A 12,026-nucleotide genomic window follows, 5' to 3' on the forward strand; every position below is an offset into this window, starting at 1 on the left:
GGAGATGGCCTGGAACCCCTGCACAGAGGTAGCCCATGACAGTTCAGTATACAAGTGGCCTCCATACTTTTTTTTTTTAACTTGGCATCTGTATATTTTATTTTACTTTCCCTTTTTTATTATTACCATTTATTACAATTAATTCAATTTGTATTCCTGGCTGTGGTCCCTTCCCTTGTCTTCTCCTAATCCCTCCCTTCCTCCCTCCCTCTTCTCCCCCATGCCCCTCCCCCTAATCCACTGATAGGGAAAGTCCTCTTCCCCTTCCATCTGACCCTGGCCTATCAGGTCTCATCAGGACTGGCTGCATTGTCTTCCTCTGTGGACTGGCAAGGTCGCACCTCCCAGGGGGAGGTGATCAGAGATCCAGTCATTGAATTCATGCCAGAAAAAGTCCCTGTTCCGTTTCCTAGGGACCCCACTTGGAGACGGAGTCTATGGGTGCTTGAGGTAACATATTTTTTAAAAAGAGATAATCTATTCACTATTTTAAGAGGAGATAATTTAAAAGTTATTGATTTTGTATAAAAGTAAAATTAAAATATGAACTGAGCAGCCTTTAAAAGTCTTCTAAGGAGTCTTTTTATTTTAATTTGTATTTTGTACATTACTGGTATGACATCATACTATTGCAAGTTTTGGTAGTTTGAAAAGTATTTATACTTACATTTATATAATCAGTGCCTGAAGTTATTGTTAATTGACATCTGCATACAAGTAAATATTGAATTTTGGTCACTTTTAGTCCCCTCCACCAATTTGCCTCTTTCCTACTCCCTGAAATGCTTCCTTCCAATAAGCCCCTCATATGTTGGTGTCTGTTTGGTTGTGAACCACTGAGTTTAATTAAGGTTGGTTGCATGAACATGAGGGGAGGATTAATTATTGGAACAAAGCAACTTATCAGTGGCTAACCCACTGATGAAAATAGTTCTGTCTCCCTTTGCACCCATTAGCCACCCATAGTTCATTAGTAGGTGCTGTGGTCTCAGGAGGCTCTCCTCATGCTTGAAGAAATGGGATGGAACCCGTTTTGTGCAACTGCCGTGAATCTGTAAGTGACAGAACAAGAGTATGGGAGATCATCTTATCTGAGCCAAGCCCATTCCAGCCTGAATGCCTCCTTCCTTTGATGACATCCCAGTCTAACACCTCCTCCCACCTTCTGGCAACTTGTAGTTCCAATTTCCCGTGGTCGGTTTCCTGAAACCATCACCACAAATACTGTTTTCCTGCATGTTCTGGGGTAGCTGTTAACACAAACCAACAAATCTGTCCCCTCCACCCCGGATTGTGAGGCCTTTGTTTTTCCTTTCTTCTTGCAATGGGTGCAATGGACCTGTCCTGTCAGGGAGACCCTGTTTGGCACCAACTCTCTTCAAACGTTGGCTCCTGCTTTTATTGTTCCTGTTCCTCAGTGTTCCCTGAGCCTTGCAGCAGGTGATAGAGTTGTTCCACTTAGGGCGGTTCCTCCACACACACTTTAATCCCTGTGAGTCTCTGAACTCACTACTGCCCATCGTGACCAGAGCTTCTTGGATGAAGGCAGAGGGTAGCACTAGTTAATATGCATAAAGCCAAGTATTTAAAACACGTTGATATGCCCGTTGACTGGATTCTCCCCTGGGGTCTAGGATCTCCTAGCTTGATTTTTGTCTTTATTGTTAGTAAACTTGCGTCCAGAGATATTATATGATATAAAGGTTTCATTTCAAGAGAATAATTAGGGTATAAAAGCGGTTGTTTCTTAAAGAGAAAACGTTGGTCTAATAGGTTTGAATAAAATCTAAATGTTGCGAATTGCCTGCAAACTCTTCCTGGATTTTAGGACATGGAAGAGAAAGGGTTCTACCTGCACGACTTGGGGTGGGGGCAGGGACAGGGGCTGCAGTGAGTGTAGAGGAAGCCAAACTTCTACAATTAAGAAGAGGATAAAATCTCCCTTTCTCTATCCCCACCTCCCTCCCACCCTGCCTCCCCTCTCCCTTTATTTCCATGTGAAAATGTTCCATTCTATTCTATCTTGTCTTTCTTCATATCTTAATAGAGCAATACTGGCGCAGAGCAGGCATATAATACATTGTTAATTGATTCATATTCCGTACAAGCACTAATTCTCTTGCCCGGATCCCGCTCACATCAGGGTTCAGTCGTCCTAACAATGGAAAGGATAATAAGTGAATCTAAATTTAATCCCTTTTTTGTTTAAACTAATCTCTGCCTAATTAATGGCTGCTCATACCATTATTGTTAATGAATCAGGAGACCTACCTCACATCTGTGCAGGAAGCTCTCTGTTAAACTGTCAATTCATATTCAAAGGGGGAGAGCATAGTCCGACGCTCCATTGTTCCCCTGGTGACCTTTTGACTAATAAAGGGAAAGGGTGCCTGAAATACAAAAAAAGGGAACAGTCCCTCTCCTGCTGTACATAGCTTTCACTTCTGGGCTGCACCCAGGCTCTCTCTACATGTATTATGCCAACATACTCTTGTGAGGGCTACGTGCTTTAGAACAGACAATGGACTGCATTGAAATATGACAGTAATGAGGACAGAATCAAGAATCGGAGGGAGAGAGTGAAGCTGTAAAAAAGGAAAAACAACTACATCCCAGTCTCCCTTCCCACAGGCTGACTCTGAGCATGCGCACTTTGAAAAGCCCCTCTGGGTAGTTTCTCCGTGACGTGACAATTGACCTTCACTCCAATACATCCACAGGACAAGAGAACCACTGAGATACGAGACAGCTTACCAGATAAGATGACACTGGGAAAAATGGGCAACTTGTTATGCATTTGGAAACTATTTCAATCTCCCTCTTTAAAATCTCATGAAACAAACCTCGGGCTTTAGAATAAAAAAGCGGAACATCAACCCATACTGTTTCATTTACTGCAAGGCTGTGGTGTGGCAGGAATTGTATAAGGTAGTGGGATAAGTGGAGGTCAGGGAGAAGGCTCCTGCTTTGGGGGAACGCCTGGGCCAGTCTGCAGTTTGCAGACCTTAGCAAGCCGTTAAGAATTGAATGAAACAGAAGACCTAGTGTGTGATTGACACGTGACACTTAACTAATCTGTTAAGTATCTCCAAATGGTATTTTCAGTCACCTGCAGGAGAGTTGTGGTCAAGTCGAATGGCACCAGCACAGAAAGACGCACACTGACATGTTACAGGAAGCCCGTTAGGGTGTCAGGGAAGGCTGCTCCAACCTTCCCTGGCGGTGGGAATATACACTAGGAATCCTAAGCGTGAAGGTACTTTTCTGGAAGTTGATAACTACTGCTGGACTTAACGCACAAGAAGTTGCTTCAGACGTCATGGAGCCCGAGACCCGGGTTAAAATTCATGAACACCATGAGTTTTGAGCCAATACACCCTGAAGGAACTAATCACATATTTAGGTCACAGGTATTGTTGATACACATTTTTTTTTTTTTTATTTCATGAACAATTTTGAAATGCTTACTCTTTTGCTGCTTATATTGCTGGTTCCTGAAATAGAAACCGTATCGACTTCGTCATCAAAGAAACTGAAGTCTGGTCGGAGGTAAAGATGTTATGAACAGTGACATACAATGTGGCAGATCATTATGAAGAAGGATGGAGCAAGGCAGGAGTGGCATGCTAAAGTCAGGTGAGGGGCGTTAGAAGAGCTACTAAGAGCAAGTGTGAAGGAGATGACTTAGAGATAAAAAGAAAAAGGAGAAAGAAAGCCAAACATGCATCTCAGTGAGAAGGAGAAAAACCACGAATCTTAAAAATTTGGTTCATTAGAAACAAACATGATGTGGATGGGAAAGTCGGGAAAAGAATTTAAAGATGAGCCAATGAAATGTTGGTTGCTGGTAAAATGTCAGAGTTTTTGACATTGGGCATTCATCTGGGCAGTTTGGCTCACCAAGAATGGATTGTTAGCAGAGCTGAAAGTCAGGTGTGAAATGGCTGCAGGATATGATACAAAAAGTAGGTGCTGAGGAGCAACCATGTTCCATCCCTCTAGCACCCTACTTTTCTATGTGTTCAAGATTCCTGTGCTGAAGCATTTGTTACGGTTCATCACAGTGGAACCTGTCTTCCTCTGTAACTCCCCAAGGGCAAGGGCCATGTTTTACCTGACACAGTTGCTATGATAGAACCTTGCAATTTTGAGGCACACAAAGTGACATAATTTAATGTGTGACCTCTTAATAAACCTGGAGGATGGTTTACTCAGAAAAACAATGAGAGCTGGTGGTGAGTCGGGATCCCATATGAGGCAGCTGCTGGATGCAAGTTTTGTCAAGCCTACTTCAGAGACCAAAGGAGCTGGAGCCCAACAGAGACGGCAAAGTTGCCTCCTCTTAGGATGGATTTAATTCAAACTATTTAACTCTGGCATTTGAAGGCTTTTAGCTTATCATGTTAAGTGGATTTTTTTTTCACAATGTTTTTTCCTTGGCTTAATGGCTTAAGCCATTTTGAACTTCTTAATAATCAAACATGTAATAAAAGAGGACTAGAAATGTGTGCTGTGAGAAAGGCCTTTGCATTTGCCTTTCCCCAGGCAGAGTGTCTGCTTTCTACCCTCACATATGGTGAGGCTGCTGTGTACAGAGCAGCTCACACCTCAGAGTCTGTGACCAGTCAGGAGATAAACCATACCTGTTCTGTGGAAGGAGTGGGAACCAGACATGTCACAACATTCACTCACACCTTCAGGACTCTTGAAAAATATCTGCTATAGATTAAATGGAAGCACCCCCCAAATTCCTGTGCTTAAATTCTAATCTCAAGACAATGGAATTAGGAGGCAGAGTCCTCATGAGTGCAAGACTCTTCTAAGAGAGCCCAGTGAGCTACTTCACCATACCCGCTATGGGGAGACAGAATGAAAAGAGCCTCCCCCCATAAACTAAGCAGGGGGTGCCATAGCAGAGACTGAATTCTCCTGATGTCCCAGCCTTCCCAACTATATTAGTTACTTTTCTGTTGCTGTGATAAAACAACCTGATGTATGTTTGCTTGTGTATATATCTCCACTCCACTCCTATCAGAAATATAAGATGCTTGAAGAGAAGTATCTTATTTCTTATCTGTCTCTTTGCCACCATATACCCAGGTCCTGAGTATATACAAGGATACAGGAAATACTCTGTAAATGCCCTTTGAATGGATAAATGAGCCCAACTAACATTTCTTTTATTTATTTATTTATTTTTATTTTTTTTCTTTTATTTTTTTTATTTTATCAATTACATTTTATTAACTCTGTATCCCAGCTGTGTCCCGATCCCTCATTCCCTCCCAGTCCCTCCCTCCCTCCCTCATCTCCACCGTGCCCCTTTCCAAGTCCACTGATGGGGGGACCTCCTCCCCATTCATCTGATTCTGTTTTATCAGGTATCTTCAGGACTGGCTGCAAAGCCCTCCTCTGTGGCCTAACAGGACTGCTCCTCCCTTCGGGGGTGGGGAGACCAAAGAGCCAGTCATTGAGTTCCTGTTAGAAATAGTCCCTGCCCAACTAACATTTCTCCTTAATAATGCTTTGATTTTTTTGTGACTTTCAAAAGATAGTATTTATGTAATATGTCAGGGAACTTTTGGCTTGTTATAGGAATAAAAGCCAAAACAAAAAACATAAGGTTGTAACTTTACTTTAGATAGGCACTAGCCTGGGCTTCCCTCTGTCTCCTATTCAGCCTTTTAGTTTCTGGGCTTAAACATGTGCCACCATGCTTGCCATCCAGGCAAATATCTTTATTGGAAAGAAAGAGGGTAAGAGTAAGAAAAAGCACTAATGGTTGGAGAGTCAAGCTACTGGTTGAAAAGAAAAGAATTACCCTTTATCACTGTGTTGGAGTGGCCTGAGGTCTGGCCATTTTTGTAGTTATAAGATGCTGTTTAAAGGAATATTTTCATTAAGGTTTAGATATTCCCCAGTGAGATCAGTGGGCAGTTTGTCTATGGGGACATTATGAAAGGATAATACACTGTCACATCTCATGTGCTGTTGAAAAGGAAAGAGGGACACTCTTGGTGGGTAACAGATTATGGGCAGATGGTGTGAGACTGTCATATCTGCTCCTTGTGAGGGTCCCTGTTTCTATTTTAGTGTGATGATTCATTTACTTTTTCTCATTTACTGAAAAACCTCAGCAGACAATGTGCACAATTTAGAATGCTTCAGGAAAGGATTCTAAATATATCTCATTTGAGTCTATGCAATATCCCTTATGTCTGAATGCAACAGATACGCCCAAGATGATACAAAGGAGGAAACAAAAGAAAACTCCATGTGTACTTAATATTTATCAGTATGGTAATTTTCTCTAATAGAAAAAGAAAGACAAAGTTAGTTTAATTGGATCCAGTCTCTTTTTTTGTGCCATTTTTTATTTTTCCCTAAAAATAAAAGAGAGAGAAGAGACTTAGCCAAACAATGATTTAAGTCTAGTCAAGTATTTCTTTGGGTGCCAAGTTAAGAAGCCATGGTGGTTTCTTTCTCTTTCACTGAGGTGAATTTTCAGCTTAGGCTCATGGATTGGAATAGAAGAGCAATCAGTTACAAAGAGAAAAGTACATTTTGTGTCTGTCCTGGAAAAATAATTGAAAGCATGAGTGTTGTATGGTTTCTTTGAAACATCAAAAGTACACATAATCACAGAAAGGGGAATGCCATCTGTTTGTTGTTAGGCTAGTGTTTTATTTTCTTGCTTATACTTTCAGTGTATTCAATAAACTTAGCTTTTTATAAAGAAAATTAATTATTATTTATGCTAGGTTTACATCCATGATAAATGTACTCATTCCCCCCATTCCATTAGCAGTAGAATGGTGTTAGATAATAGATTAGAACCATTTGGCAATTAATCACAGTCACCCACTCTGAGCCATTGCTCATTGGCCAAAATAATCAGTAAAACAGTACTCAGAAAAGAAAGAATCCATCTTTTGTAAATCTAATAGTATGTTGGCAGGTTTGCCACATTTGGGAACAATAGCTTTTGTTCTGCATCACATAAGGGGCACATTGTCAAATGCAATTTAGAGGGTATGTGAAAGCAGTATTCACCTACCTTAGAATCCTGAGAATCCATAGTGTCTAGCCGTACAGGCACAGAGCAGAAAATCTAAGACTCTAAAAATTGAACCCCATATACAAGAAGATGTACAGATGTGCCCAAAGTGATACTACCATGGTGATAGAATTGGGTTTCAAACCCAGTGCAGTGCAGTGACTATTTATCTATACCCTGAGAGTTTTGTGAAGCCAAGATCTTTTTCTGCTAGAATGGATACGGCTTATATGAACTCCAAAGGAACAGATTCCACAAATGACTAGGGCAGATTATGATCTAGGTTGTGTTCAACAACCAGCAACATGGTTTTATTATACAAATGCTCTAGAGCTGTAGCTCTCTATCTGTGGATCATGACTCCTTTGTTTGTTAAACAGCCCTTTCACAGGGTCACCTAAAGCCACTGGAAAACATAGATATTTACATCACAATTCATAACAGTAGCAAAATTACAGTTATGAAATAGCAACAAAAAATAATTTTATGGTTGGGGGTCACCACAACATGAGTAAATGTATTAAAAGGTCACAGCATTAGGAAGGTTGAGAATCACTAATATATCTCTGAAATGAAAGGGTTTATTGAATCATTACAGATACTGTCCAGAAAAAGAAAAGACCAGACACTTGAGCAAATCTCTGCAGCAGCAGGGCAGGGTAGCAATTAAAAAATGTTTTCTGGATCAGAGACAACTAATAACATGTTTCATAACTTCAGAGATGGATAACACTTATGTTGGTTGTACAAACAGCTGCAGGATGAAAATGGTGGAGAAGCTTTAGGTTAGGATGGTAACCCATAGGGTGAAACAATTGCTGATTTTGTGTTGGTTGGAGTCAAATTTCCAGGAACGTTGTATATAATAAGACACAATGATTCTTGTGGGTTCCTGAGATGGGACTGAAATTTAGATTTCTCTGTAAACAACATTTTCATGCAGCTGTTAACTGGTTAATTTTCCCCTATTTGTTACCTACTTTAATGCATGGCCTTTGTCATTAAATTGGTCACATCTCAGGTAAGGTAGGCAAACATTCTCCCACTGAGCTACATTGCTGGTTCTCAAGGTCAAATCACTGCTTGAGGACCCACAGTGGTTAGGCTTTTATTTTACCAGTGGTGATTAAGTTGGTTATTTTTACTATTTTGAAATCTCTTTCCTCTACTTGCTCCATAAATATTGGAGCTCTTTAAATTTTGTCCTCAATGCACTGCCCTGATTTCTCCCAGGATTGCCCTGTCAGCTAATACAGGTTATCCCATCATCCACAGAAGTAAGTATTATTGTCCAGAACCCATGGGCAGTCTTTAGGGCATCTGAGACTTTCTGCAATTATATGCAAATTTGATTTGTGGTAGCTTATGCTAGTGACTTAGACTTTAAAACTTTACTGATGTTGACGACTTCTAGTTGCCTGTATCTTTTCTAATCACTGAGGATCTTATTCTTAGGCATTGTTGGGAATCAAACTCAGGGCCTTGGTTATGCTACAATTGAGCTATGTTCTTAGTCATGGAAGTCAAATCCTATTGCCTTGAGAGCTTGCTTGGAGTTCCTCAAGCCCAATACTTTATTATTATTATTAACAACTATTTACTTTGTATCCCTGTTGTAACCCCATTCCTCATCATCTCTTTCCAGTCCCACTCTCCCTCCCTTTGCCCTCCCTATCTCTCTTCCCTAGTCCACTCATAGGGGAAGTCCTCCTCTCCTACTATCTGACCCTAGCCTATCAGGGCTCATTAAGAATATCTGGATCCTCTTTCTCTGTTGGCTGGCAAGATCAGCTTGCCAGGTGTAAGTGAAAGCATCAGGGCATTGAAGCAAATGTAGAGACTCACAGCTAAACTTTGGGCAGAATGCAGAGAGTCTTATGGAAGAAGGGGAAGATAGAAAAACCCGGACGGGACAGGAGCTCCACAGGGAGACCAACAAAGCCAAAATAATCTGGGCCAGGGGACCTGCAGAGACTGAGGAATCAAGCAAGGACCATGCATGGAGAGGACCTAGACCCACTGCTCAGATGTATCCTATGGGCAGCTCCATCTCCATGTGGGTTCCCTACTAAAGGGAGCAGGGGTAGTCTGTGACATTAACTGGCTGTCTGCTCTTTGATCAGGTCCAATACTTGATTTACAGCCTCTCAGTCCTTCCCTACCCCACGATGGAATAAGAATTCTTTCGTGCAATCATCCTTTAAATTGGTTTCTGTCCAAATTTCTAGGTCTGAGCTCAGTTCTCTTTGGTATGAACATAGTTGAACAATGTTTTATTTATTTTTTTAAGTTTTGAAATACAACTTTATTCTGATTTTAAACAAAAAGAATGGGAATGACAGTAACAAAGAAGATTTCACCATTGAATATTGTGATGTGACTTATCTTTGAAAATCTGGATGGGAACAGCTCTGTCACAAACAGCTAACTATGCAAGTCCAAAAAAAAAAGTATGTTTTTACTGCCACATACATTCCAAAGTCCATTCGTGTCCTTCAGCATCCCAGTGAAGTACGCAATCTGTTAGTTAAATGAGTTTGCACTTGTGCAGCTCTGCAGACATCACAGGACAGTTGCCTCTAAACCTAGACTCCTGACCCGGTGCTCCACCTTCCCTTTCTCACAGGTCATTACCCTCATCTGGGAGGGCAGACGTCTGAGCAACCTCTAAATCATGTTCGTACCAAAGCTGGGCCCATGGCCACCTCAGTGGGGCAAGAGCAGGCATGGCAACCAACTCCAAGTTAGGTTATCCAATGAGCTCTCTGGCAAGCCAGGGGAAAGGCTTTCCAAAGCTGTACTTTTGGCAGAAATGTACTAAAGATTCTTCTTCAGATAGCAGACAATAGATTTTTGCCTTCACTTTCCTGTACTCTGTATTTGTTGCCACACAAGAACAATGGGGGATGTTTTCACACCCAATCTCTATGCCAGTGAGGTACGTTCTTGTAAGTAACTCTTGATGTTGCATCAAACATTATAATGGCACACCAGGCCTGAAAGTAGTAGCTGGAGTGCAGGCCTCGGAACTTCTGGACGACTGTGTCCCACACTTTGAACTTGATGGGTCCTCTGTTGCTGTGGAGGGTGAGTGGGTGCACCTCCACGCCCAGGGGGGCTACATACTGGCCACTCAAGCGGCGGTTTGCCAACATCGTCTGCCCATGCTGCTCTTGCCCACCGGGACAAGCTCGGACAGGACCTACGGCAATTCCTGGGCAGCCATTGTGGCCATCCTTCCAGAAGAGTCTCCGCACCTGTGTGACTGAAGGTCTTGAACAAAGTTTTAACAGGAAGTAAACATTGTCCAGCTGAACAAACTTTTAAAAGGAAGTAAATACTATCAGCAATAAGGAACATCTCTTACATGTAAAAATAACAATAATAGAAAGTGATTTGAAAGGGAGTGTTTTGTTATGGTGTGATTAGGTTATTTGGTCCCATGTCTCAAAGCCATATACATCCTTTACTTTCAACAGTGTCACTTGCCCTCACTTTGGTAAACAAAGGACTGTGTATTCTGTTAACATATTTAGCTTTGCTGTGCAGACAGGTCCGTGTTTCAACTTCTTTTTTATATACACAATTTTTATTTTTTATATTAATTACAGGTTATTTACTTTGTATCCTAGGTGTAGCCCTCTCCCTCATGTGTTTCAACTTCTTATTTGCACTATTTCATACATTGTACACACTAATGTATGAAAGGGATGAAGAAAATAGATAAACAAGTGGGCATGTCTGAATTCCAATGAAACTTTATTACTGAAACCTGTCAGGAAATTCTGTCTATGAAACGCAGTCCGCTGACCCCATAAGTGTGTTCCCGAGGTTCTCTAAACACCAGAATTGACAGAATGACCTGGGTTTGATTCCCAGGACCCACATGGTATCTTGCAGCTGCCTGTAGATCCAGGAGATCTGACCATGTCATGGTGCATACTGACCATGTCATGGTGCATATACCGTCATGCAGGTAAAACACTCATGTGTATGTATATATGTGTGTATATTAAATCTAATAAATAAATAAATATACAAAAATTTAAAAAGGTTGTTCTGATAGTTTGAATAACTGGAATCTACTATTTCTTCAGAAACTCTTCAGATTCTGCTTTTCATAGTTTAGGTACTAATAGGATATGGGTAACATCATCTGGAAACTTCTAAAGACTGCTGTGTTTATGAGTTATAATTTAGAGACCATGTCATCTATATTATGTCTGTATACAATTTCTCCATCTACCTACCTAGCATATGTTGGATTTCTAAAAAAAAAAATGATTTAAAATATTGCTATGTAATGATTACAAATTTAGGTTAATAATATAGTTTACTCTCAGAAATGTAAACATGAAAGTTATAAAACGAAAAAGAAAAAGTGAATCTCTTTGGTGATGAAAATATGCAGACTGAGATTCTAATATATAAGCCAGCTCTGACATGGAAGAGAAGGACAAAGACAGAGTCTTCTCATGTTGATTATCTGGGAGCATCTACTTTTACCTGCTGAAGATAAGATAAAAAAACCCAATAAAACAAACAGACAAACAAGCAAACAATGGGAAGCCAAGGCCAGAAAAGATGAGATAGAGGGTAGAATCCTCAGACTTGGGTACAGCATTGGCTTCTGGCCCGATGCACACTCTTGGCTATGGAGGAGGAGGGAAAAGTCTACAGCTGACAGTGCAAAATTTAGTTCAGGAACAGCACAACCCCAAAAAGTTTAAAAAGCTGACATCTAAATCATTAATACAGAATAGACAGATCAAAGAAGATGGAGAGTCTGAACCCCAAGAACCCATTGGTGGCTTGTAGGAGACTGTGTGGATTTTAAAGCCACTTCAGGGCAATAAAAATGAAATGTCCCACTATCTCAAAGGGTTGAGACTCCTAATAGAATAAGCATTTGATTAATGAAACAACATGTGCTATAAAGAAGAAGGGATCATAAAAAGCTGCTTTTTAA

The 12,026-nt window shown here is 40.8% G+C and overlaps 1 pseudogene; it reads right to left on the reverse strand.

Moving 5' to 3' along the window:
* Window positions 1-9,677: 9,677 nt before the first annotated feature.
* On the reverse strand, window positions 9,678-11,029 carry LOC110564941 (GTP-binding nuclear protein Ran-like; annotated as a pseudogene).
* Window positions 11,030-12,026: the final 997 nt, after the last annotated feature.

Source organism: Meriones unguiculatus, chromosome 4, assembly GCF_030254825.1.
Source record: "Meriones unguiculatus strain TT.TT164.6M chromosome 4, Bangor_MerUng_6.1, whole genome shotgun sequence".
NCBI lineage: Eukaryota > Metazoa > Chordata > Mammalia > Rodentia > Muridae > Meriones > Meriones unguiculatus.